Genomic DNA, 24,637 nt, shown 5'->3' on the forward strand with positions numbered 1-24,637 from the left:
CATTTTTCCATGGTTCCTGACATAGAAATCCAAAAACACTCATGCTTTCCGGAGTAACAGGGGTGGTAGTACGATCTTTAGTTCTACTACTTGGTCATTGACCCTGGGTGCTCAATCAGAGCTCCTAAGACCTTAGTAATTTCCTGAGTTGTAGTAGCATCTGACCCAGAGCTATGAATCCTTTGGAATTTCCTGTCACAAAAGCATGTTCTAAGAGGTGCAACCCTTGATGTACACCTGGATAGGCTCAGGATGGGAGATGATCTTTTTATGATGGACTGGTAGTGCAAACCTTTAATCCCAGCATTTAGAAGGATAATGCAGAAGGGTCTTGAGTTCAAGGCAGGCTTGGGCTACAGTAAAACCATCTTTTAAAAAATCAGATTTAATAGGTACATTATTTGGGGATTAGCTCCAAATTTGTTTTTTGGTTTCATGAAATTTTGTTATGTCTGTTAAATTTATACTTGCCAAGAGATTCAAACTTGCCTGATCAGCCCATTCTCTCTCTATTGCTCTGTCTCTATCTGTCTGTCTCTCTGTCTGTGTCTTTCTGTCTCTCTGTCCCCCTGTCTCTGTGTCTGTCTGTCTGTCTCTCTCTCCCTGTCTCTGGTCGATGTCCTCATGGTTACCACATGGTTTCCAAGGTACCAGTAGCAGCATCCTCCCATGTGCCCAGTGTCCTTGGCAATGGTCCGCTAGGCCTCATGGAAGAGTAGTAGTAGAGTCCACCAAGCTCTCACAGAGACTTGATTCTTGTGAATATTTATCAGTCCCTTACACACTAGTTCATTCATTTCAGGAGGCATGACTAGTGCTGTGAGCCCAGCATACCTGGCATAGTCTCCGTGTAACACACTCAGGCCAAGTGCCTGGTGCTAAAGGATTCTGCAGCCGAGTTTCTGGTCAAAGTAAATCTGACACTGAGCTGGCCTTCCCAGGCTGAAAGACAAGTGGAAAAATAGCCTGAAGGTATCTTTACCTTCAGAGGTGGTAGGGGTTGCAGCTTGATCACATGGTGACTTCATCCGACAACCTTTTACCTTTGTCCTTTGAGGTGTTTTTGTTCCAAATGCTACAGCAGGTAATCACATTACCTTCCATGTATGTTTCTTGTCTGTTTATATACTTATTTGTTTTTTTTTACATTTGAGCTGAAGCCCATAGATCTGAGGGTCAGGAGGCATCCTGGACTCTGCTTCTCCTACTGTGGGCTCTAGATGACTGGGTCCAACTTTTCTTGAGCACACTCGTTATACTGGTTAGGTTGGAGCATAAGTGCAAGTCTTCATTGGGAAAGAAGAGGGACCTGTCTCCATGTACCATGTCAGTGGTTTTCTGCCCCACTTTCCTCCATTTCAATGCAGTTTCTTCTGTGTTTGTTTTCGCTATAATCCTCCACTCATCAGTATCCCAACATCCATCATCCAGGAGGACCCGATTTCACACTTATTGGCTCACAGTGGTAAAAGATAAAACATATATTTGAAAGACCCTAATGCATACACCCTGAAGTCATTATTGCAACTTCCTCTGTTAGCCCAATTTTTCTCCTCAAGTAAACAGAGTGTTGTGAGTGCTGAGTTTCACATATGAGACCACTGTGAACATGTACAGCCTATTTTTGGAATCACAAAGTATATTAATTAAAATATTTCCTCTTCCTTTCAGTGAGAGCTGGAGAAACCTCTGAAAGAGCAGGAGACCTAAGAGAACATGGAGGTATAGTGGTGCCTGTGGATGGAACAGGCCTCTGTGGACTTGGTCTGAGGATGGACCCTGCCTGGGATGACTACTTCTGGACATGAGTGGCGATTCAGTAAGATAGGATGTGACCCTCCACCACTGGGTTATTTGTGTTGGTTCATCCAGGGCCATTAGATTTTCACACAGAGGAAGTGCTGAGGGCTGATGCTGTCTTGGGTGACAAGTGTGTGATGGGAAGGACTTGGGCACAGCTGGATTTTGCTCTGTGGACACTGGGGTCAGGAGGCTGAGCCTGCAGAGCTGACTGATGATATTTGTAGCAAGAGGAGGGCTGGGTCTCCTGGTGGACAAGTGCAGTTCAGGATTATTTGGGGAGCTCCTCAAAGAATGTGGTGGGATTCTGATGATAGAAGCAGTGAGGCCTAAAGAGGGTAAAGGATAGGCACCTGGTGAATGACAGGGTTAACATTAATGCTGGAGGAGAACTGAGAGGCGGAAGGTCATGAAGGGAGCTGAGGAATCCTGAACTACTCATGGTCCAGTGTTCAGTGAAGAGGGTACGTGGGGAGGGAAGTAATGTTAAATTCCATGATGTTTCCATGCCTTATATTTTTTTCCTTTTGTTTCTTGGTTGTGTGTATGTGTTTGTGAGTGTGTGCTGGTACCAAGGCTTTATCTCAGTGCTTTTTTCCTTAATTCTCTTTCTGTTTCCTTTTCCCTCAATTTTCTCTTTCATCTTTCCCCACCTTTCCCCCTCTCTACCATCTCTCATTCCTCCTCTTCCTCTACCTCATACTGTCTCTTAGTCTACTTTTCCTTCCCCTCATCTTCCTCTTTTCTTACCTCACTTTTTCTTCCTGTTCTTAAATCTGTCTCTAACTCTGTCCATTTCTCTGTCTCAGTCTTTCTTTTTCTTTCTCTCTTTCAATTTGCATGTTCATGCCTGGTGATCTTCACTTGAGTCACACCTCCATGTCTGTATTTTTCTAGTTAATTGAAGATGGAGTCTTCTCAGACTGGCTGTAACTGCAATCCAGGTATCAGCTTCTAGGATAGTTAGGATTACAGAGCCTCCAGCATCAGGCAATGCACTTGACTTTGCTCATCTCCTGTGGCACAGGTTGGTGTCTCTGTTGTTATGAAAGGGATTTGTGTACTTATCTGTCACTGACACACAGCTTTGTCAGTGACACATTAAAAATGGGTGTGGAAGTTAGGTGGTGTTAGTCTGCTGTGCAGAATGGACAGGGAGAGGACATGTATAGTGTAAGTGTATCAACTATCAACACCCTTAGAATATCAGAACATGTGCACACTCAAGGACATGTGCACCCCCATTTCCTAGTGAAACAGCATGATTGAATAGCAGCTTCCTTCTATCTTTACCAAGATGTCTCAGAAGCACACAAGCAGATGGCTGCTCAGGAATTCCTCTGGAAATCAGCCTCCTTCAAACCCAACCTGATGTGCACGTCGAGAGGGAATTAGGAAGGAAAATGTGCTCTTTTCTTCCTTCAAGTTCAGCTCTCAATGCAGAGCTAGATGTGTCAGAAATGATCTCCTCTTAGTGATGTAGAGACTTCCAGGAGACAAGGCCTTGCTGCCCCAATAAGTGCAGCTGAGGCTCAGAGTGAGGGAGTGGACTTCAATTCACATCTGTGGGTTTGGCTTATGAGGCTAGTGTCTTGTATTCCTAGTGCAGTAGAGAGTGTGCCTCATTGCCGCTGTGATTTCAGTGTTGGGTTGCATTGTGGAGATTGGGGAAAGGGGCAGTATGCCAAGCAGGAGGCAAGTCATTTTATGATTCCATGCCAGCCTTGTCTTAAGGGGCAAGATGAGTTTTCTGTCCAAAACTCAGGTCTACCTTTGACTTTTCAATGGATGGTCTGATGCACAGGCATGCTAGAACACCTTTATGGAACAGCTGCAGTTCATTTGGCTCAGCAGGTGAAGGAGACAGGACCAAAAGTTGGCCCAGAGAATGAGGCTACCACCGCTTAGCCAGAATATCACACAGACCATTATGAAGGCTTCTAGCCAGCAGGACTGGATCAGGGCTGGAGGAAAGACTTGGAAGAACTGAAGAGGGAGGAGCCAATGTGGGATGGAAAGGCTTCCCAGAGGAGGAGCAGGGGAGCTGGTGTGTGCATTCCATCTCCATGTGTGAGATTGAGGCACAAAAGGCTTCAGGCAAAGGATAAGGAAACACAGGTGAGGAGACCATGAGGCAAGGGTGAGAAGGGCTGTGGAGGGGAATCTTGAGAAAGTAGTGGGAAAGAGCTTTGACCATGTGCAGCAAGATACTTGTCAAATAAGTGTGTGAGGGAATCAGTAGGCCTTCATTCAATGGATATTTACTGAGTGACCACAGGGTGAGAGACATCATGCTGAAGACTTACACAATGCTGGGAATAGCACAAAAGTATCTCTCCTTGTGAGTTTTAACTCAAGCATGGAGAATGACATTACCCAGATTTACAAAAGTAATAAACAGAATACATCAGAAGGAAGATGTAAGGAAGAAAGAATGAGTAGGATGAGTAGTGGGAATACTGTGTGTTTGTATGCTTGTGTGTGTGTGCATGCATGTGCATAAGGTTGTATTTTTGAGCAGGGTATCATAAAGTAGACCTTTTTGGTGGGGGGGTGAGGATGGGACAGTATGTGGGAGTGAGCAGCTGGGTGTCTGGGGAAGAGCATTCTAGGCAGTAGAAATAGTAGCTACTTGAGAGAATGAGTTAGGAATGTCATTTGTGTCCAGGATTTGGAGATTAGCCAAAGTAAAAAAATGAAAGAATGAAAAGAAAGGAATGAAGAAAAGAAGGGAGAAAGGAAGCCTGGCATAGGTGGCTCCAACCTTTAATCCTAACTAGTCAGGAAGCTAAGTCCTGAACATCGTGGTTCTCAGCCAACTCAGGCAGGAAAGTTCATGAGACTCTTATCTCCAACAAGTTACTTAGAAAAAGCCAGAAATTGCCCTGTGGCTCAAATGGTATAGAGCATTAGTCTTGAGCACAAAGAGTCTCAGGGACAGTGCCCTGGTCCTGAATTCAAGCTCCAGGACTGGCAAAGAAAAAAGAAAGGGAAAAGAGAAGAGAGAAAGTAAAAAAGATTGGTGAAAAAAAAGTTTTAGAATCAAAGGAACTTTTCAGTCTGATCCAATCTGATCATACATTACTGTAGTTTTAAAGAGAAGTAGTGTTTGCCCAGAGTTTTGTAGTTAGTGACCATCAGCGTTCAGGATTATAGAGTACACTTTTAACTTTTAATCCACTATTTTCTCTGAGAATATTTCTCAGTTTAATGCTTCCATTGGTCCCAAAATAGATGACATTATATATTGCTCTGCTTATGCATTATAGTTTTGTGCTCAGCTTTATTTATTTATTTTTTGTCGATCATGATCTCTGGGCCTGAGCGCTGTCCCTCAGCTCTTCAGCTCAAGGCTCTACCACTTGAGCTAAGGGCACCACTTCTGGTTTTCTGGTGATTTGTTGGAGATAAGAGTTTCACGGACTTTCCTACCCAGGCTGGCTTTGAATCACAATCCTCAGATCACAGCCTCCTAAGTACTAGGATTACAGGCGTGAGCCACCGGCGCCCGGCCTCAGTTTTATCTTTGAAGTGAACATTTAAATAGAAAAAAAAATCCTTTTCAAGTTGTTATACCTTACTAAAGAATAAGTTTACCTTATTAAAGGATAAATTTAGTTAATGGAAGCCAATTTGGAAATAAGGAAGAACCGGTTTTTGAACAGGATAATGAAGAAACTTAGCTCCCAATTTGACCTCTAGGTTTTGGATACTTTTTATTGTATGGCAAAATTTTGATCTTGACTATTTTATTACTGTCTCCTTTGTAACCCCATTTGAAACTTGAAAATGATCTTTTGTAATACCAATCTCTTTCTATGAGAATATCTAGAACATAAAAGTTGGTCATTTTTCAAATTATTTTTTTAAGCTGGTCATTTTAAAAGAACCATAGTTGGAAAGCCTCCTTGCTTCATGAAATACCTCAATTCTGAAGATTACATTTTGAAAAGGTTTGGAATATTTAGTTGGGTGCAAGTGGCTTATGTTTGTAATTCCAGCTACTATAATTATGGCTACAAAGCCAGAAGTGGAGATATGGCTCAAATGGTAGAGCATTAGCCTTGAACAAAAAGGTTCGCAAGAATGGGGGTGGCTCTGAGTTCAAGTCCTAGAACTGGCAAACCAAAAAGTTTGTAAATTACACTACTGGCAGTTTAAAAAGCCTTACATATTGTGAAGTGGCCAGTTTATTAGATTTATCAGATCTAACAATACATTGTCTTTCTGTGTCCTGGGAGTCTCCAAGAATTGTATTAATAACTATTATGGAGTTAACAGAGCCTTTTGGAACCAGAAAAGCCTAGAGACAAGCTCTTCTTTTGGATACAGATTCCATGTTCTAATTAGAGCCAATGGGCTAGGATTTCTGTTCTCTTGGACAATGTTTAGGGTACTTCCAAGACAGATAGCTAAGCCTCACTCTACTTTATTCAGTGGCATTCATGCAATGTATTTCCTCATTACTGAATTTATGGAATGCATATATTATAATCTAATGTTTGTGTATACTCTCATCTTTATAAATTACAACTGATATTTGTAGGTTGGACACTCGTGGCTCACACATGTAATTCTAGCTACTCAGGAGGCTGAGAGCTAAGGATAGGTGTTCAAAGCCAGCCCATTCAGGAAAGTTCAGAAGACTCTTATTGCCAATAAGCTACTCAGAAAAAGCTGGAAGTTGCACTGTGGCTCAAGTGGTAGAGTGCTAGGCTTGAGCACAAAGAGGCTCAGGGACAGCACCAAGCCCAGAGATTAAGCCCAGGGTTGGGGAAAAAAAAAGCTAAAGGATAGTGTGTAGGCCATAAGTTCAAGCCCTGGTAACACACACACACACACACACACACACACACACACACACACACACACACACACAACACACGAGGTTCCAGGTAGAGAAGGCTGTTTAAACTACACACACACACACACACACACACACACACACACACACACACACACACACACACACACAACAGGACCCAGGTAGAGAAGGCTGTTTAAACTAAGATTGACCACAGTATATGAAGAGCCATAAATGGAATACTTTGTTATTGCATATTTGTTTTTGTTTTCAAATAATTATTTAATTAGAAATATTCAGGCCAAGTGGGTAGCATGGAGAGCTGATACAGATATTTGGATATTACAAGATCCAATGCAGGTCTAAATTCGACCTGGATTTTTTAGGCCGATTAACTGTCTACATTAATTTAATTTATTAAATAGTGTCGTGTTCTGCTTTGAAGTGTATAAGCACAACTACAAGAGTGTTTCTGCTGTATTCTGAGTAGATATTTTCACAAAGTGTAGTTTTTAATTTCTTTAACATTTGACAGTGTTTGTGGCAACCACTTTTCCAATAATAACTACAGTGAACACATCTTTACTACTTTCCAGGCTGGGAACCACACAAACGAAAAGGTTATACTTTCAAAAAAAAATAATACATTTTGACCTGATGTAAAGTTTTCCCTAGTCCTGTCTTATTCTACATACACCAAGCAATTATTCTCTAGCTCCCATCATCTAGGAATCCCACATTCAATGCAATACTGATCATATGATTGCTCAGGAACAATTAGATTAAAGGGATAGGGAAGGGCATGGAATGGTGTTGTTTTCTACTCTCCATTTCCTGGAGGTTGGTGGGTAAAGGCTAAAGATTTCAATCCCCCAATGTTTTTTTAATCACTTAGCTATCTAGGGTTTCTACTCTAAGCAATTGCACTAGCATAAATTCAGGTGTTGTTGAAATAAATTCATTATAAATAAAAAGACATTCATATCACTCAGGAAATTCTGAGATTTTTAGGAACTCTGTTCCAGGAATCAAGGACAAAGATCAAACATATTTCTTCTCATACTAATACATATCGCTCTGAGCACTAATTTTACCTATGACTCCATAAAAAGCATACCGTTGCTATACACATTTGATATCAGAAGCAGTAAGTGATTTGCGCATAACCATAAAATTCATAGGTAGTAAGATTTTTAATTTAATTAATCTACCTTTGAAAAAAAGTGTAAAAATCTCTCTCTCTCTCTCTCTCTCTCTCACTCTTTCTCTCAAATCTTCCCCCCTCCATGAGTGGCATGGCCCCTCCTGTTCCTTCACAAGGTATTCTTTTCCTCATCCTCTAGCCCACAGAGCAAACAGGAATGTTGCTCTGGCTGACATGTCCAGCAGTGGTATAACATATTCATTCAAAATCACTTCCAGCAGACATTTCTGTTTTCTACAAACAAATGAGTGAGTATTTGCAAGTTTGATTTTTGTCCCTCTACTTTGTCACAGAATGACAACTTCTTCATATCTGGTATGTCTAGATGGACTAAATGTGGTCTTTGAAAAGGTTTGGAGAACTTGAGAGAAGGCTTTTCATATCAAATCCACAGTGAATCTTCAGGGGATTCTGGTGGGCATATGTGGCTGTCACTCTAGTATTCCTTGGATGGCACCAGCACTACTGTCTTGGCCATGAAATATTGCACAGGCTGTCATCCAGGACTTCTAGTTTCACCCCAGTTGTCTAGGGCCAGCAGTTCTCACTGCACCTCAGTCTTTCTCTCTTTTTCTCTACCTTCCTTCCTTCCTTCCTTCCTTCCTTCCTTCCTTCCTTCCTTCCTTCCTTCCTTCCTTCCTTTCTTCCATCCCTCCTTCTCTTCCTCTCTTCCTCCCTTCTACCCCTCCTCCTCTTCCCCCTCCTCCTCCTTTTTTTTTTTTTTTGGTGCCAATCCTGGGTGCTCTCTCTGGGCTTCATTTTGCCCAAGGTTAGCACTCTACCACTTGAGCTACAGTTCCACTTCTGACTTTTTCCACATAGTTCATTAAAGTTAAGAATCTTAAGGACTCTCTTGCCCTGACTAGCGTGCAATTGTGATCCTCAAATCTTAGTCTCCCGAATAGCTAGGATCAAAGCCTGATTCACTAGTCCCAGCTCCATCCAGAGTTTAATGTTGCACCCAGTGTAAGAAAAAGTGTTTTCTATACAAGTACAGTAGTTTGTTTCCTTTGTTAATCTTAGGAGAATTTTTTTGTTTTTGAAGGGTTTTGATTTTGCCTAGGTGGCTTGGGTCTTGTTAATCATATTTTAGTTTTCCTGAGCACTTTAAGACATCCTGTTTAAAGCTCCTTGAAGTGTAATTACATCCTGTTAATTAGGCCACATGCTTTTGCAGATTGTGAACCTGAACTCAGCCAATGTGAGCAGAGGGGCAGGGCTTGCTTGGTTAGCTCTGTGTGCTTGCTTGCCAGATGCCTGTCTATGACTTACCCTTTTGCAGAAGTAAACTTTGCTTTGCAGATTTCCTTTCTTTCCTATGCGACACTCTGACATCCAGAGCTATTTCTAACACTAGTTATCTGGGACTTCGAGTTGTTCTGCTGTCATCAAGGGCTTCTCATTGAACTCCAGTTATCTGGAGCTTCGTGGTATATTCCCTACCTCTTGCATCAGACAGGCATCATCCATCAACGGGGATCTCATGGTTGCACCTGCCAACATCGGGCTTGTTGTTGCAACTGCCATCCTCTAGGGCTTCTCACTGCACCCTAGTCATCCGGGTCTTTGTGATGCATCCACCATCATCCGGGGCTTCTCCTTGTACCCACCACCATCAGGGCCTTCTTATGATGCCCGGGTTTTGTGGTGTATCTGCCATCATCAGGGATTTCTTTTCTGCCACCATAAGGGCCTCACGTGGCACCTGACATCATCTGGGACTTGGCTGACCTTCCAGGACTGTTAAGACCTTCATCTGCCCTTGTTATGGGCTGAAATCTTCTTCTCTGGGACAAGGAGAACACCCCAGGCAATGCATCAGCGAGCTCCCAAGCCAAGAATGCCGGTGAGTTTTCTAGGTCATCCGCCTTCTCTGTCCTCCATCTCCGGAAGGCCTCTGCTGTTCTTCTCACCTTGCCAGCCCTCGGCAGCCCATGGACGCCATGTTGTCAGCAGTCTGGCGGGGCCCTCCCCTGGGCTAGGCAAGGAATAGAGGGCTCCAGGATAGAGGTTGAGGTCTGTCCCTGTGTCTCCAGTCACCCTACAAAGGCCTGTCCATGGGTTATCCTGTGGAGGGCCTGACCAAGGATCCCTGGGGAGCTCTGCTGAATGCTTGTCCTTAGTCACTCTGCTGTGGCCTTTCCCAGGGTCCATAGCTCACATCCCAGGATCGCTGGTTCACCGCTGCAGGCCTTTGTTCCTGTTCCTGTATTTATCCTGCATTCCCAGGCTTATCCAGAGGCCAGAGAAACCTGCTGCCAAGGGCCCCATGGGAGCAGGTCTGGCACAGTCCCTCTGTCCTGATCCATCTCACCCTGCTCTTCCTTGGTACATAAAGAAGCTATTGACTTTTTGAGTGCTGGTGTTATATCCTGCTATGGTTGCCAAAAATAGTTATAAGATGTGGGGGAATATTGGTGGAATATTTATGGCCTTTTAAATATAGGCTATTACTTGCTAATAGAGATAATTTGAGTTCTTCATTTCCTATTTGAGTTATTTTTTTTAATTTCTCTTGTTTTATTGCTTCATCTAGGAATTCCAACACTGTATTGAATAAGAGTACTTAGAGAAGTTGCCTTTTCTCATCTGATTTTTAGGGGAAATGATTTGTTTTCCTCATTTAGTATGATCTTGGCTTCAGCTTTGTTGTATTTAGCTTTTGTTAAGGTAATTTCTTTTTGTGTTATTTCAGATGTGCTTTACACAGAATAAGCCTCAATTGCTTTCTCAATCTCCTAGTGATGAACAGCTTTCATTGAAGTTCTTTATGTCGTTATTATAAACAGTTGTACTTTTTCCATCTTTTCATTTTCTTATGAAAAATTATACTAAGCAAAGTAACAAACTAACCCAAAGTTAACAGGTTGCATGTGGTAATTAGAATGTGCCTATAAATCTACAAGTAATCCCAATGCATAGTAAAAGACTGGTAATTGCACTTGGACATTCACAAAGGAGGATATTATTAGGAGAGGATTGCAAAAGCTCAATGGCTATGTGTGATTATATAAAATGATACTTATAGAAATGAACTCCAAGAAATGGAAGCAAGAGATTTTTATTGTACTGTTTGGTGTTCTATTTTTTCTTTTTGTCCTTTTTTTCCCCTGTTGGTTTATTCCCTTCTGCTGCTGTTTTTGATTTCTGTACCCTTTTTCTTATGTAAAGTTTACCTGACTTGGTGAGGGGAAGGGGAAAGACAGAAATGATGGGACATAAGATGAACCAATTCAGCAGTGAAACCCAGTAGATGCTATATTGGAATGAACTATACAACTTGGAGAGGGGGAATAAACATAACCAAAAATTATTCGCCATCATTTTTTTCTTTTACCTCCCTTTCCCCTTATCCTTCTACGTAATTAGAATCATGTTATAAGTGTATGTATATATATATATATGTATATATATATATATATATACATATATATATGGGAATATAGACATATGTATATAGACAAAAACACACAATGCTGTCTTTTTTCGCTTGACTTACCTGGCTCACAATGATGTTTTCCAATTCCATTCATTTTCCCTTCCAAAGGGCATTTCATATTTTTTATGGATGTATAATATTTGATGGTATATGTACAATATCTGTTGTATTAATTCAGAGGATTTAGTCATTTGGCTATTGCAAATAGGACCATAATAAACAGTATCTGGCATGCAGATGGTTTTCTTGATTCACACTAATTTGGATATATGCCTAGTAGTGGGTTGGCAGAGTTAGGAGATAGTTCTAGTTTTACTTTCTTGAGGAAGCTTCATAATAATTTTGGTTACACTAGTTTATATTCCCACCATCAATGTTTGAGGGTCTTTTCCCCCTGACTTCTTACCAGCATTTGTTGTTTGCTTTTTTGATGATTGTCATTGTGACTGTGGTGAGATGGAACCTTTGAGGTTTCCTTAGGACTTTTAACTCATGTTTCCTTTATAGCTAAGGATGTTAAAATACTTTTTAGATTTCTTAATCTGGAAACTGTTCAGTTTTCTTACCCATTAATTCGTTGAATTATTTATTCATTTTCTGTTTATTTTTTTCAGAGCTTTGTATATTCTGGACATTTACTCATTTACCTGAATAGCTAGTGAATATTTTCTCTCATTCAGTGGATTGTTTGTTTTCAGTGGATTGTTGCTTCTACTGTACTTAAACTTTTTAATTTGGTGCAGTCCCACTTGTTACTGTTCTTGTTTTCTGGGTAAGTGGAATCTTACTCAGAAAATAATTAGATGTGCCGCTTATCTTCTGGGGAAATCTCTAGATTTTCCTGTAGTAGATTGAGAGTTTTAGGTCATATTTTTGAGATTTTCAGACTATGTGGAATTAATTTTTGGAGAAAGTGAGAGATGTCAACTTTCAGTGTCCTTCAAGTGGATAACCAGTTTTCTTAGCACTATTTGTTGAGGATGCTATTGCTTTCTACTGCACGTTTTTATTTTCCTTGTTGAAAATTAGGTGATTGTAGCTGTGTGGTTTTGTTCCTGGTCTTCTTATTAAGGTTTATTAGTATTTGGGTATATTTTTGTGCCAGTACCAATCTGGTTGTATACTGTGTTTCTGTAGCATAATTTGAAGTGTGTTTTCCTGATACCTGTAACATTCTTCTTAAAAATTTAGGCTTACTTTTGCTATTTTTTAAAAAATGTTTTCATTTTTTTAAACATTTATGATTTTGCAAGCTAGCAGTAAAATATTGCTTTCAGTATTTTACTAATTGGCACCATATGCCTTTTAAAGCTAACTGGAACATTGTTTCACTGTAAATGAGTGTAAAATAAAGATGATTATTTCTAATATCCAATCATGTGATCAGTTATGAATTAAATCACTATTTTTGGCTCTATGTAAGATGTGTAGGGCCGTGCAGGTGCTGTGGGCGGGAGTGCAGGGAAGGCGAAGAAGGGGCCAAGCAGGCCAAGGGATGGGCTCCCACTCCCAAGGCCACCAGCACTGTGCCTGCTGGGTTTGGCTGCCTCCTGCTGCAGTGCTCAATACCCAGGCTCAATTGCTCGCCCACTCCCTGGCTCTTAGGCTCCCTCAACCTGGACCTGGATGCCTGTTGCAGAGCTGCAAGGCGGCCGGTGCCCTGGCTGGAGCTGCTACCTGCAAGAGAAGGCAGCAGAGGCCGGCTTGGCAGGCAGCTTGCTCTCCCACTAGCCCTCAGTTCTGCGCTCTGTGCTCAGCTTTCACGCTGCTGTTCTCTCTTCTGGCCTGGCATAGCCACTACAGCCCATGGCTGCCTCCCTCCTCTTCCCTTCCCTGCCTCTCTTCCCCCTCCTCTCTTCCCTCTATCCTGCTCCACCCCCTGTCCCTCCCCTGCTTCCTGTCCTCATTTCATCTCCTTCCCCCTCTTCTCCTGAAAGGCTAATGAAGTCTTCTTATTCATAATAATGTCAGTTTCTGTCACCTATCTATCCTATATCAATTTTCTTTGTGCCGGACTTCACTGGATTTGGACCCTTTGTTTTGGGAAGTCCCGTGCAAAACCTGCCTTCTATGGACAGAGCTGAAAGTTCTAGATGTTCTTCATCTTGCTTTATAGTCCTACCCAAAGTCCGGTGTGCATGGTTTACAGTGCTGGGGTGCCCACCTATTGCTCTATGACCTCATTTCTGTTTTGGCCTTAGAAGCTGCCTAGCTTCCTTTATAATGGGTATTTTGCTAGCAATTATCTTCATATTTATACTTCACAGTCAGTATCCTGTTATTTTGGAAGCTACCAAATAATCCTTCAAAATGTTCCTTTCTTTTTTAAACTGTCTGGGATCATCCCCCTCCGCCCCCCGCCCCCCCACACACACTAAGAAACTACAAAGGCTAGGAAACTTCTCAGCTCATTTCTTTAGAAAATGGAATATCTAATTTCTCTCAGGACAGTGAGTATTTCCAAGGAGCCTAGGATTTTAGTCAAGAAAGAATTTTTTTGGGGGTGGTCCGGTCTTGGGGCCTGAACTCTGGTCCTGGGCGCTGTCCCTCACCTCTTCAGCTCAATGCTAGTGCTCTACCACTTGAGTCACAGCGCCACTTCCGGCTTTTTTTCTTTTTGCCTATGTGGTGCTGAGGAATCGAACCCAGGACCTTATGTATGCAAGGCAAGCACTCTACTACTGAGCCACCTTCCCAGCCCCGAAAGAATTTTGACGATAACCTTGTCAACTGCATATATTGATCTATTATGCTTATAGTAGCAATAGCCTTGGGATATATAGCTATGGAATATTGGGAAATTCAGTTAATTAGTTGGAGGGTGGTGTGTTTATTTGTATATGTAGATATTTGTTTGCATAAATGTGTATATAGAAACATAGATGGCCTCTAATGTGAAAGAGTTGAATTTACTCATATCCAGAGTTTTTGGACTTCAGTTCCTAATTATGAATTCTCATTTTCAGTAGTTACAAAATGCTGAATAAATATAAATAATAATTAAACCATCATAGAATCATAAAAGAAGTGAATTTATAGTTTTCTTCTGAGAGTTTAAGTTGATAGGATGTTTTGATAGATCAGTAGCAACAGATATCCAGTTGTAATTTTATATATGAAGGGACATTGGTTGCTCAGGTTCATACCTTATCACAAATTAGCTTTTACCAATATTATAACTTTCTAAGTCCCTTTGTTATAGTTTCTTAATTCAAGAAAGAAATAACTTAACCCCTATTAATAGAGAATGTATGTTTGTGATAACATTTTCTATAGCTTTTCAAAAACTTATATTAGGTAAAACTGTTTGTAAGGTCACTGTAAGTCATAAAGTCAGTAAACTTTAGATATTTATGTTTGAATACTTTTTTTGCACTTCATAGGAAGTTGCAGAAACATAACTGTACAGAGTATTTTAGTGTTATATAGGGCTGTATCCAATTTATATATTTTAGAGATGAGAAATTAGAGATAGATAAGAGGCCTAAGGCCCTGTGACTGGCCTTCAGTGTAGATCTGACCCTAGAACCTTGTGCTTATTATGGTTAAGATGATGGTTCTGTTGATTATTGTGGTGATCTAGAATGTTCAATGATGCCATTTTGACTATCTCTTGTTCAGTGTAATTTTTGCTTTGGTAAGCGTATTTAGGATTCCAGAAAAAAAATTAGAGAGGGGTTTTGTTTTGTTTTTTATTTTTGTGAGTCATGAGGTATGAATTTAGGGCCTGGGCAATGTCTCTGACCTTCTTTGCTCCAGGCTAGCACTCTAAACTTTGAGCACAGCTCCACTTCCGTTTTTCTGGTGTTTAATTGGAGAAAAGAGTCTCATGGCTGCCCTGGCTGGCTTTGAACTGGGATCCTAGATCATGAGTAGTTAGAATTTGTGAGCCACCCATGCCTGGCTCAAGAGAGGTTTGTTTTGTTTTGTTTTTTAATTTATTAGTATCCATTAGTTACACAAGAAGAATTTTGGTGTGACATTTCTGTACATGTATACAATGTGTCCCAATCACAATCTCACCCTAAGAGAAATAGTTTTCAAAAAACAGAACTGAGTACTTTAATGCTGGAAGCTATGATTTATTCTGGTATATAGGTTTAGATTTAGGCTTTGAGTTTCTACATTTTGTGTCTATTAATATTATATGGAAATGTAGGACTGACTTAAGGTCTTCTCTTCTTAAAAAGTTGATCAAAACATTAATGTCATAGAGTGGGTGGTGAGACCATTTAACCGGTGTTCTGATTAAGAGTCTGTTATTACCCAGACACTAGGGTTTATGCTTTAATCCTAGCTACTCAGGTGGCTGAAATCTGAAGACCACAGTTCAAAGCTAGCATGGACAGGAAGATCCATGAAACTCTTATCTCCAATTAACTATGAAAAAGTTGAAAGTGGGGCTCTGGCTCAAGTGGGAGAGCATTAGGTTTGAGCAAAAAAGCTGAGAGGCATGGGGCTGGGAAGGTGGCTCAGTGGTAGAGTGCTTGCCTTGCATGCATGAGGCCCTGGGTTCGATTCCTCAGCACCACATAAGCAAAAAGAAAAAAGCCGGAAGTGGCACTAGGGCTCAAGTGATAGAGCGCTAGCCTTGAGCTGAAGAGCTGAGGGACAGTGCCCAGGCCCAGAGTTCAGGCCCCACAACCGGACCCAAAAAAAAAAAAAAAAAAAAAAAGCTGAGAGGCAGTTCCCAGGCCCTGATTTTAAGCCTCATTAATGGCACATGCACACGTTTGTACATAAACACACACACACTAAACACACACACACACAGAGAGCCATTATTGATTTTGCAAGTGCAGTGCAGTCCTCTCTTCTTGACTGGCAGATTTTTGACATAATATTTTATAGTATATTTAATAATCCTGACATTTATTTAAAGCAGAAAAGCAAATCTTCAACTTTATAATGGCTTACTAAGAGTTATGAGATCACAGTGATATGTTCTGAAAATAATACCAGATGGAGATCAAATCAAGGAAGCAGAGATAAGACTCCCACTGACAATGAGTTCTGAAATGCTTGTGTGGATATACTTGTAACTAAGATTCAGCTGATCTGGTTTCTTAGATATTCTCTACCTCTTTCTGTATTTCACTATGATCTCTTCCCAATTTTTTTCTTCTTTTTCATTTTCTGCCTTGATATGTTAATACTTTGTTTTTCTTCAGTGAAAAGCTATTGGATCTCCTTTTAAACAAAAAAATACATGGTTTTATGTAGGTTTTACATTTGACATCTTAAAGTTTCTAGTTCTCTGGAGTTAGAATAATAATAATTCAAACGCTGAAATAGTTTTGAATAATAAAAAATACTGTTCATCCTTACAGATACTGAATTCCCAGTACTGTTTTGGGCTATATTTCACAGCAGAAGAATGGTTTTCAATACTCAACAGAATCAGCTTTGCTCTGAGAACTTTTTCCCTGTGTTATTAATTTCACATAGTTTGGATATGTCAGAAGCACTGCCTAATTACAGACTGTGAACACGATTTATGTATTTGTGTTAATTAGAATACAGAATAACAAGAATATTAAAGAAGGTAAAATAAGTGGGCATTTTTGATTGTCAGAAAACTTTACATTATATAAAAATATTTTTAACAAATGGTTTTTTTTTTTTTTTTGGTCGGTTGTGGGGCCTGAAAGGTGGGCCTGGGCGCTGTCCCTTAGTTCTTCAGGTGAAGGTTAGCACTCTACTACTTGAGCATCAGCCCCACTTTCGGCTTTTTCTGCTTATGTGGTGCTGAGGAATTGAACCCAGGGCCTCATGCATGTAAGGCAAGCACTCCACCACTGAGCCACCTTCCCAGCCCCAAAGGTTTTGTTCTTTAATATGCTAGTTACCCCATTGCTCTGTTATAGTTCTATACAGTTATGGGGAAGAAAAATTTATAATAATGATACTCTGAAATAAGGTTGCTAACTCCTTTTTTTTGGGGGGGGGGCTGGTCCTGTGGCTTAAGCTCAGGCCCAGAGGCACTGTCCCTTAGATTCTTTTGCTCAAGGCTATCATTCTACCACTTGAGAGTCACAGCTTCACTTTCAGCTTTTTTGGTAGTTTATTGGAGGTAAGAGGCTCATCGACTTTCCTCCCTGGACTGGCTTCAACCCAAGATTCTCAGATCTCAGCCTCCTGAGTAGCTATGATTATAGGTATGAGCCACCAGTACCCTGCTCAGGGTTTCTAACTTCTTTGAAAACAAATGTTTTTTTTAAAAAATCTTTTTAAAATAAGGAAACTTTAAAAAATTGACACCATTATATGAAACTATCATAATAATATAGGTGGAAAAAGTAAAGTTGTTTGCTGTGGTATGTATCATGGTAGTGGAGAGGTCAGGCCTGACTTGCTTGGGCTGCCTATAATGACTCTCCCCCAATCCTGGATTCCCTGGCTTCATTTTAGTACAACATATTTAAAACACTGAAAAAATATATATGTAAAATGTATGTTGAGAGTCTCTACTAACTGCAGTAAAATTCTTCACTTTTAGACCTTGCTAAAAATAGAATATTACCTGAGTAGTGCATATGTTATATGAGTTCATTCATTTATGATTACATTTGGTGGGAATCAAGGTCTCCGGTAGAATTATCATTGGGTAACAATATTTCCTATACAGGTTTAGAGATCACATCTGAAAGAGAATTTCAAAAGGATTTTTCGTTGAAGCAGCTAATATATTAGCAGGTTTTTCAACATAATTCAACATATATGTATTGTATGTCCATGGTATACAAGGCACTGAATTATCTCTCAAGAATACAGAAAAGGAAGAAAACAGATTTTGTACTCACAGAGTTTATGGTTTGATAGCAGAAGAGGAAATTTTATCCTTGTATGACTTTCCCAGATCACAAAGTCATAGAAGAAATTTAGTTCTTAGTTTCCTTTTTATTCTACATATGAAAAAAAATTGAAGTGATTTTTTTTCTCTCATTTATTGTCTTTGGCGGTGCTGGAGATTCAACATAGGGCCTTACCCAGGCTAAGGAAGAGCTATGTCAGTGAATTGCAAGTTTTTATGAAAAAGTTAAACATTCATACAAAAGTAAACAGAATTCTTTAGTGACCTCTCTATATCTATCTTCAATCAAATGTGGCAAATTCTGTTCTGTCCTCTACCTTTCACACTAATTGATACTGAATCAAATCTCAGACATATGACTTTACCTGGAAACCTTCATGGTGCAACCAAAAATGACAGGACTCTACAAAAAACAGAATAGTTATTACTCTTAGCAGCTAACAGCAGCATCTTAATGCCATTTAACATGCTGACATTTTTATAAATGACATAAATACACCCCAATAATTGTTTGACACCTTTTAATCTTTGTAGGTTCACCCCCTGCATCTTTTTTCTTCCTAGTTTTTGTTTGCCCTTTAGAATTTTCCATGCCCAGATTTTCTCTATGATTGTTCTCTTAGTGTTTCACGGTATAGTTTAATAAATTCTTCTGCCTTGTTTATTTTCTGCAAATTGATAATTAAGTTTTCAAGGTTTTATCCAATTATGGTTAGACTATTTTGGTTATATCTACCTCATAGGTTAGGAGGTGGCCCTCCATCCTCAGTATAAGAAAGATACAGACTTACAAGGTCTGGTTCTGCCTCTGCCTTTCTGACTCTCTCTCTCTCTGTGTCTTTCTAACATGAGAAAAATGGTGGTCAGTGCATAGATACATTAAATCACTAAGGGCTGCCCAATGGTGATGTTATAATTCTATGATCTCTTTCATTTGCTGAGTGTCCAGAATACATTTATAAAGAGAAACATGCACTGTTTGCTTAAAAACACGGTTGTAATTTGTGTAGTTAAAGAAAGACCAAGCTAGGCACTGGTGCCTCACGCCTGTAATGCTAGCTACTCAGGAGGCTGAGATCTGATGATCGCAGTTTAAAGCCAGCCTGGGAAGAAAAGTCTGTCAGACTCTAATCTCTAATAAACCACCAGAAAACTGAAGTGGAGCTGTGGCTTATGTGGGTAGAGCACTAGCCTTGAGCTGAAGAGCTCAGGGACAGTTTCCAGGCCCAACAGATCATGACCAACAGAAAAAAAAGGGAGGACAGATATTTTATTTTTGACTTTTATTGGCAAGTTTTCAAAATGATGTACTTCTCTATTATTCTTCAAAAGGAAAAAAAAGAAAAGGCTCACCACATCGCCTTAATTATGATGGCTAATTGTATGCATCAAGTTGAGTGGGCTAAAGATTTCCAGATAGCTGACAAAGCTATTTTTGGGTGAATATGAGGATGTTCACATGAGAGATTAGTATTTTGATATGTAGATTGAGTAAAGATCACCTTTTTTTTATTGTGAAAATACCGTACAGAGGGGTTACAATTACATGGGCAAGGTACATTTCTTTTCTTTTCTTTTCTTTTTCATGGGCAAAAATGAAAGACTTTATCTAGAAAAATAACTAAAGCAGAACAGGTTGTGGGTGCTGGTGGCTCATATATTGGAATACTTGTCTAGAAAACACAAACAGGATTTTGTTATCCTGTTTGTGTTCTCTAGACAAATAACAAAATGTTGAAACAAGGATACGGGTTGACCCATTGTAACAATGAGATGTACAAGATATTATGTTGAAAATGAACTTTACAACTAGAGGGGGAAAAAGGGGAATTTGGGGAGGTGAGGAAGGAAGGGATGGTAGGGCAAAAACAAAAGAGGAGGTAACAATGCTCAACAGGAAATGTACTCATTATATTACTCGTGTAACTGTGACTACTCTGTACACTATTTTTACAATAAAAAATTATAAAAAAGAAAACACAAACAGGGTCTTGCATTCAAACCCCAATCTTATCATATCCCTCCTCTTTTTTTTTATTGGGTATAGAGCTTGAACTCAAGGCCTAAGCATTGTCTCTGAGATTTTTTGCTCAAGATTAGCACTCTACCAGTTGAACCACAGTGCCACTTCCAGATTGTTCTATGATTAATTGCAGTTAAGAGTCTCATGAAACATTAGCAAGAAAGAAAAATAAAAACATTTGTGTCCCTACCTTGGAGTCCATTTTGCTTAACATCATCTTATCTGGTCATATGTACATAGCTTTGGAACTTTTCTGCTTGTCCCAGACATATACTAGTTACTGCAAATAAGGGAAACCATAGGACCTATGTTTCTTTGGGCCTGGCTTACTTCACTTAATATAATTTTTTCAGAGACTTTCCATTTCCTAACAAATGGGGTGATGTCATTCTTTCTGAGGGAGGCACATTTTCTTGATCCAGTCATCTAATGAGAGGCATCTGGGTTGGTTCCATATCTTAGCTATGGGAAATAATGCTGTAATAAACATAGTTGTGCTGGTAGCTTTAGTATGGTCTTGTTTGTGATCATTTGGGTAAATGCCCAAAAGTGGGACTGCTGGGTCATAGGGAAGCTTATGTGGAGTCTTTTGAGCAATCTCCATACTACTTCCAAAGTGGTTGAACAAGTTTACACTCCTACCAACAATGCAGTAGGATTCCCTTCTGGCCTCATCCCCTCTGTAAATATGACCAGATAAGACGATGTTAAATGAAATGAACCCCAAGATTGGGACAAAAGTGGTTTTTTATTTCTTGCTATTGTTTCTAACATATTTATAATGTACCATATTATCTTTTTGTTTCTTTGTATGTTCCTCCCCCACAGTATTTGTTGTCCGTGCTCTGCATCTTGATTATACACTTCTCTAGCTTGGGCAGGGGAAGGGGAAAAACAAAATGCTTAAGTAGGGATACAGGTAGACCCATTGTAACAATGAGATGCACAAGACACTTTGTTGAAAAGTGAACTTTACAATTTAGGCAGGGAGTGGGGGGAGGAGAGAAGGGGAGAGTGTAGTTGTAGAGGTGGGGAGGGAAGAGAGTATAGGGGAAAGACAAAGGAGGAGGTAACAATGCTTGATAGGAAATGTACTCATTACCTTGCTCATGTAACTGTAACCCTTCTGTGCAGTATTTTTAAAATAAAAAAGTATTTTTAAAAAAAGAGTCTCATGAGTTGAAGAGCTGAGGGACAGGGCCCAGGCCCAGAGTTTAGGGCCCCATGACTGACAAAAAATATATCAAAAGAAAGAAAGACTAGGAAAAACAATATTTTTCGTTATTTGTTATTTTGCTGGTATTATGGTTTGAACTCAGGGCTTGCATGCTGGCTTGGCTCTTTCTCTCAAGGCTAGACATCTACCTGGAGCCACAGTTCTACTTCCTGCTTTCTTTTTTTTTTTCATTTTATTTTATTTTATTTTATTTGTGGCAAGGTACATTTCTTATCAAGCATTGTATCCTCCTCCTTTGTTTCCCCTTCCCATCCCTTCCCAGCCTCCCCCTGCCGTCCCCCACCCAATCCTCCCTCCCCACCAAAGTTGTAAAGTTCGTTTTCGACATGACAACTTGTACTTCTTATTGTGGCAACGGGTTCACCTGTATCCTTATTTAAACGACTTGTTTTTCCCCTTCCCCTCCACAAATTATATCGACATCAAATACAGTAAAAGCAGGGGTTATACTGTGGGGGAGGGACATAAAAACAACATAGAAATAATCTTATAAATGCGTTTGAAACAAAAGCATGAAAGAAAAAAACATTTAAATACATATCTTAGGTTTCATTTTCCTAAGATTCCATGATTATCTGAACTTTTATAGTAATTTTTAAATTCTATCTATGTATCTATCTATCTATCTGTCTGTCTGTCTGTCTGTCTATCTAATTATCTAGCTATCTATGTATCATCTATCACTTGTTTCTGCAGAGACCCTTAGCTATAATAACTTTGAATATCACAGGATCTCTTGAGATTTAAATGAATTTGATGTATCTTAATCCATTTATATTTATTGATGTGCTTATTTTGTAGTCTTTGCACACTTCACGTCCTTTACTTGCTCCTGAATCCCCATGACACAATGTTAGTACTTTTTTACTTCTTGAGCTGGTCCGAGGGCGTGAACTCAGGGCCTGAGCATTGTCCTTGAGCATTTTTGCTCAAGGCTAGCACTCTACCACTTGAGCCACAGCACCATTTCTTGTTTTTTGGTGATGTTAATTGGAGGTAAATGTGACATGGATTTTTCTGGTGTGTGTGTGTGTGAGTGTGTGTGTGTGTGTGTGTGTGTGTGTGTGTGTGTGTGTGTGTGTGTGTGTGTGTGTGTGTGTGTGTGTGTGTGTGTATGTAATGGATATTTTCTGTCTGGGTGGGCTAGCTTATAACCATGATCCTTGGATCTCAACTTGATGAGTAGTAAGGGTTACAGACATGAGCTACTTCAGTCAGGTTTGATGTCAGTAATCTTTGATAACTTCTTTGCTATTTGGCAAGAAAATATCTTCCAGGTTTAGTTTTTATGTTTCCTTCTCGTCACCAGACTTAAGGGGAAAATAAAAATACTGATTTTTTTTTTAGGTTAGAATGTGAACTTGAGTTTCTTCATTATTATTAACTACAGGACTTCAAAAAGCACTGGTTCTGGATCCCAGTCTGTACTACACAGGAACATATCTACCTTGGGCCATATCCACCTTCACTAGCAATATTTAAGGAGCTGGTTTAAGCCACTTGACCAACCTTAAGTGTTATAATTTTTATTGTAATACATTGTAGTGCAACTCTACTCTCTGCAAGAGATAAACTCAGTACATAGATTCTGTCCTATAAATGCCACTTTGACAAATGACATTACTTTTCTTTTTATGTTTATGTTTATTTTATATTTTATTTTTAGTGTATTTTTAGTATGTTAAAGTAGTTGTGTTAAGGAATTGCCGTTCAACAAAGCAATATATGAGTACAATGCATCTTGATTAATATTATCCATTTCATCATTTCCCCCATCCCTCCCAATTTCACCCCTTTCTCAGTTTTGTAAGATAAACATTGAATTTTATGACTGCATTCTTCCCTGTTCTTCATTTGTCTAGCTCCCTTTCTTTGATCCTTTTCACTTTTGAATACTCGTTTCCTGTTGTTTATTTTGTTGGACTGTGAGTCAGCCTTTCTTAGCAATTACACTCTGAGTTCATTCCTGATTCTACCAGATTTTGGCTGATACATTTGTGTATATTTGCATAACATTGAAGATGTTTACTTATATTTATAAATGAATTCTAGCTTTCATATATGAGAGAAAACATACATCTTTGACTCCCTGAGCCTGATTTCTTTTAGTATGATATTTTCTAGGTCTTTCCATTTTTTTGCAAATGATACAATATTATTCTTTCTAAAGGATAAGTAAAATTTAGTTATATAAATTTCTTTACCCATTCATCTATTGAGGGCCACCTGGGCTGATTCCATACCTTGGCTGTGGTGAACAGTGCTGCAATAAACATGGTTGTGCAAGTGACTTTACTGTATCCTAGTTTGTAATCTTTAAGAATAGAATTGCTGGATTTTACTGTAGTTCTTTGAGGATCTTCCATATTGTTTTCCAGTGTAGTTGAAAAAGTTTACACTCTTACTAACATTGTACTAGAGTTACTATTCACTCACATCCATACTAGAATCTGTTATTATCTGTATTATTGATGATGTCCAACTACTAATAACAGGCTGGTCTATGGGTCTTCATCTTCCTGCCTCTACCTCCAGAGTTGGGATTTCAGGTGAGTGCCATCATGCCCAAATTGTTTCCTATTTTAGAACTGTCAGGTTTCTTTTTTCTTCTTTTTTTTATTGTGAAAATATTGTACAGAAGGGTTACAATTAATGAGTACATTTCTTATCAAGCATTGTAGCCTCCTCCTTTGTTTCCCCTTCCCAGCCCTTCCCATCCTCCTCCCGCCCCCGCAATCCTCCCCACGCTGCCCCCCCACCAAAGTTGTAAAGTTCGTTTTCGACATAACGACTTGTACATCTCATTGTTGCAATGGGTCCACCTGTATCCCTATTTAAATGATTTGTTTTTCCCCTTCCCCTCCACTAATTATACCAACAGCAAATACAGTGAAAGCAGGGATTATACTGTGGGGGACGGACATACAAAGCAACAAAGAAATAATCTTATGAATGTGTTAGTAACAATCACATGAAAGAAAAAAATTTGAATACATATCTTAGGGTTCATTTTCCTAACATCACCTTATCTGACCTTTTCTGCTTGACTCATACATATACTAGATATTGGAAATAAGGTAAACCATGGAACCTATGTTTCTTTGGGCTTGGCTTACTTCACTTAATATAATTTTTTCCAAGTCTTTCCATTTCCTAACAAATTGGGCAATGTCATTCTTTCTGATGGAGGCATAGAATTCCATTGTGTATATATACACCGCATTTTCTTGATCTATTCATCTACTGAGAGGCATCTGGGTTTGTTCCATATGTCAGCTATGGTAAATAATGCTGCAATAAACATAGTCGTGCTGGT

General features: G+C 39.6%; 1 long non-coding RNA gene across 2 annotated transcripts in view; it reads left to right on the forward strand.

Annotated features, from left to right (window-relative positions):
- The first annotated feature begins 1,622 nt into the window (after positions 1-1,622).
- Positions 1,623-24,637, forward strand: part of LOC138826317 (uncharacterized) — a 28,165-nt gene continuing 5,150 nt past the window's right edge. For both annotated transcript variants that reach the window (XR_011371654.1, XR_011371653.1), the window contains exons 1-2: positions 1,623-1,819; positions 2,698-2,827. This is a non-coding gene — a long non-coding RNA (uncharacterized lncRNA). The remainder of the gene's footprint in view (positions 1,820-2,697; positions 2,828-24,637) is intronic.

Source organism: Dipodomys merriami, unplaced genomic scaffold (assembly GCF_024711535.1).
Source record: "Dipodomys merriami isolate MVZ:Mamm:240054 unplaced genomic scaffold, mDipMer1.0.p SCAF_1410, whole genome shotgun sequence".
Taxonomy (NCBI): domain Eukaryota; kingdom Metazoa; phylum Chordata; class Mammalia; order Rodentia; family Heteromyidae; genus Dipodomys; species Dipodomys merriami.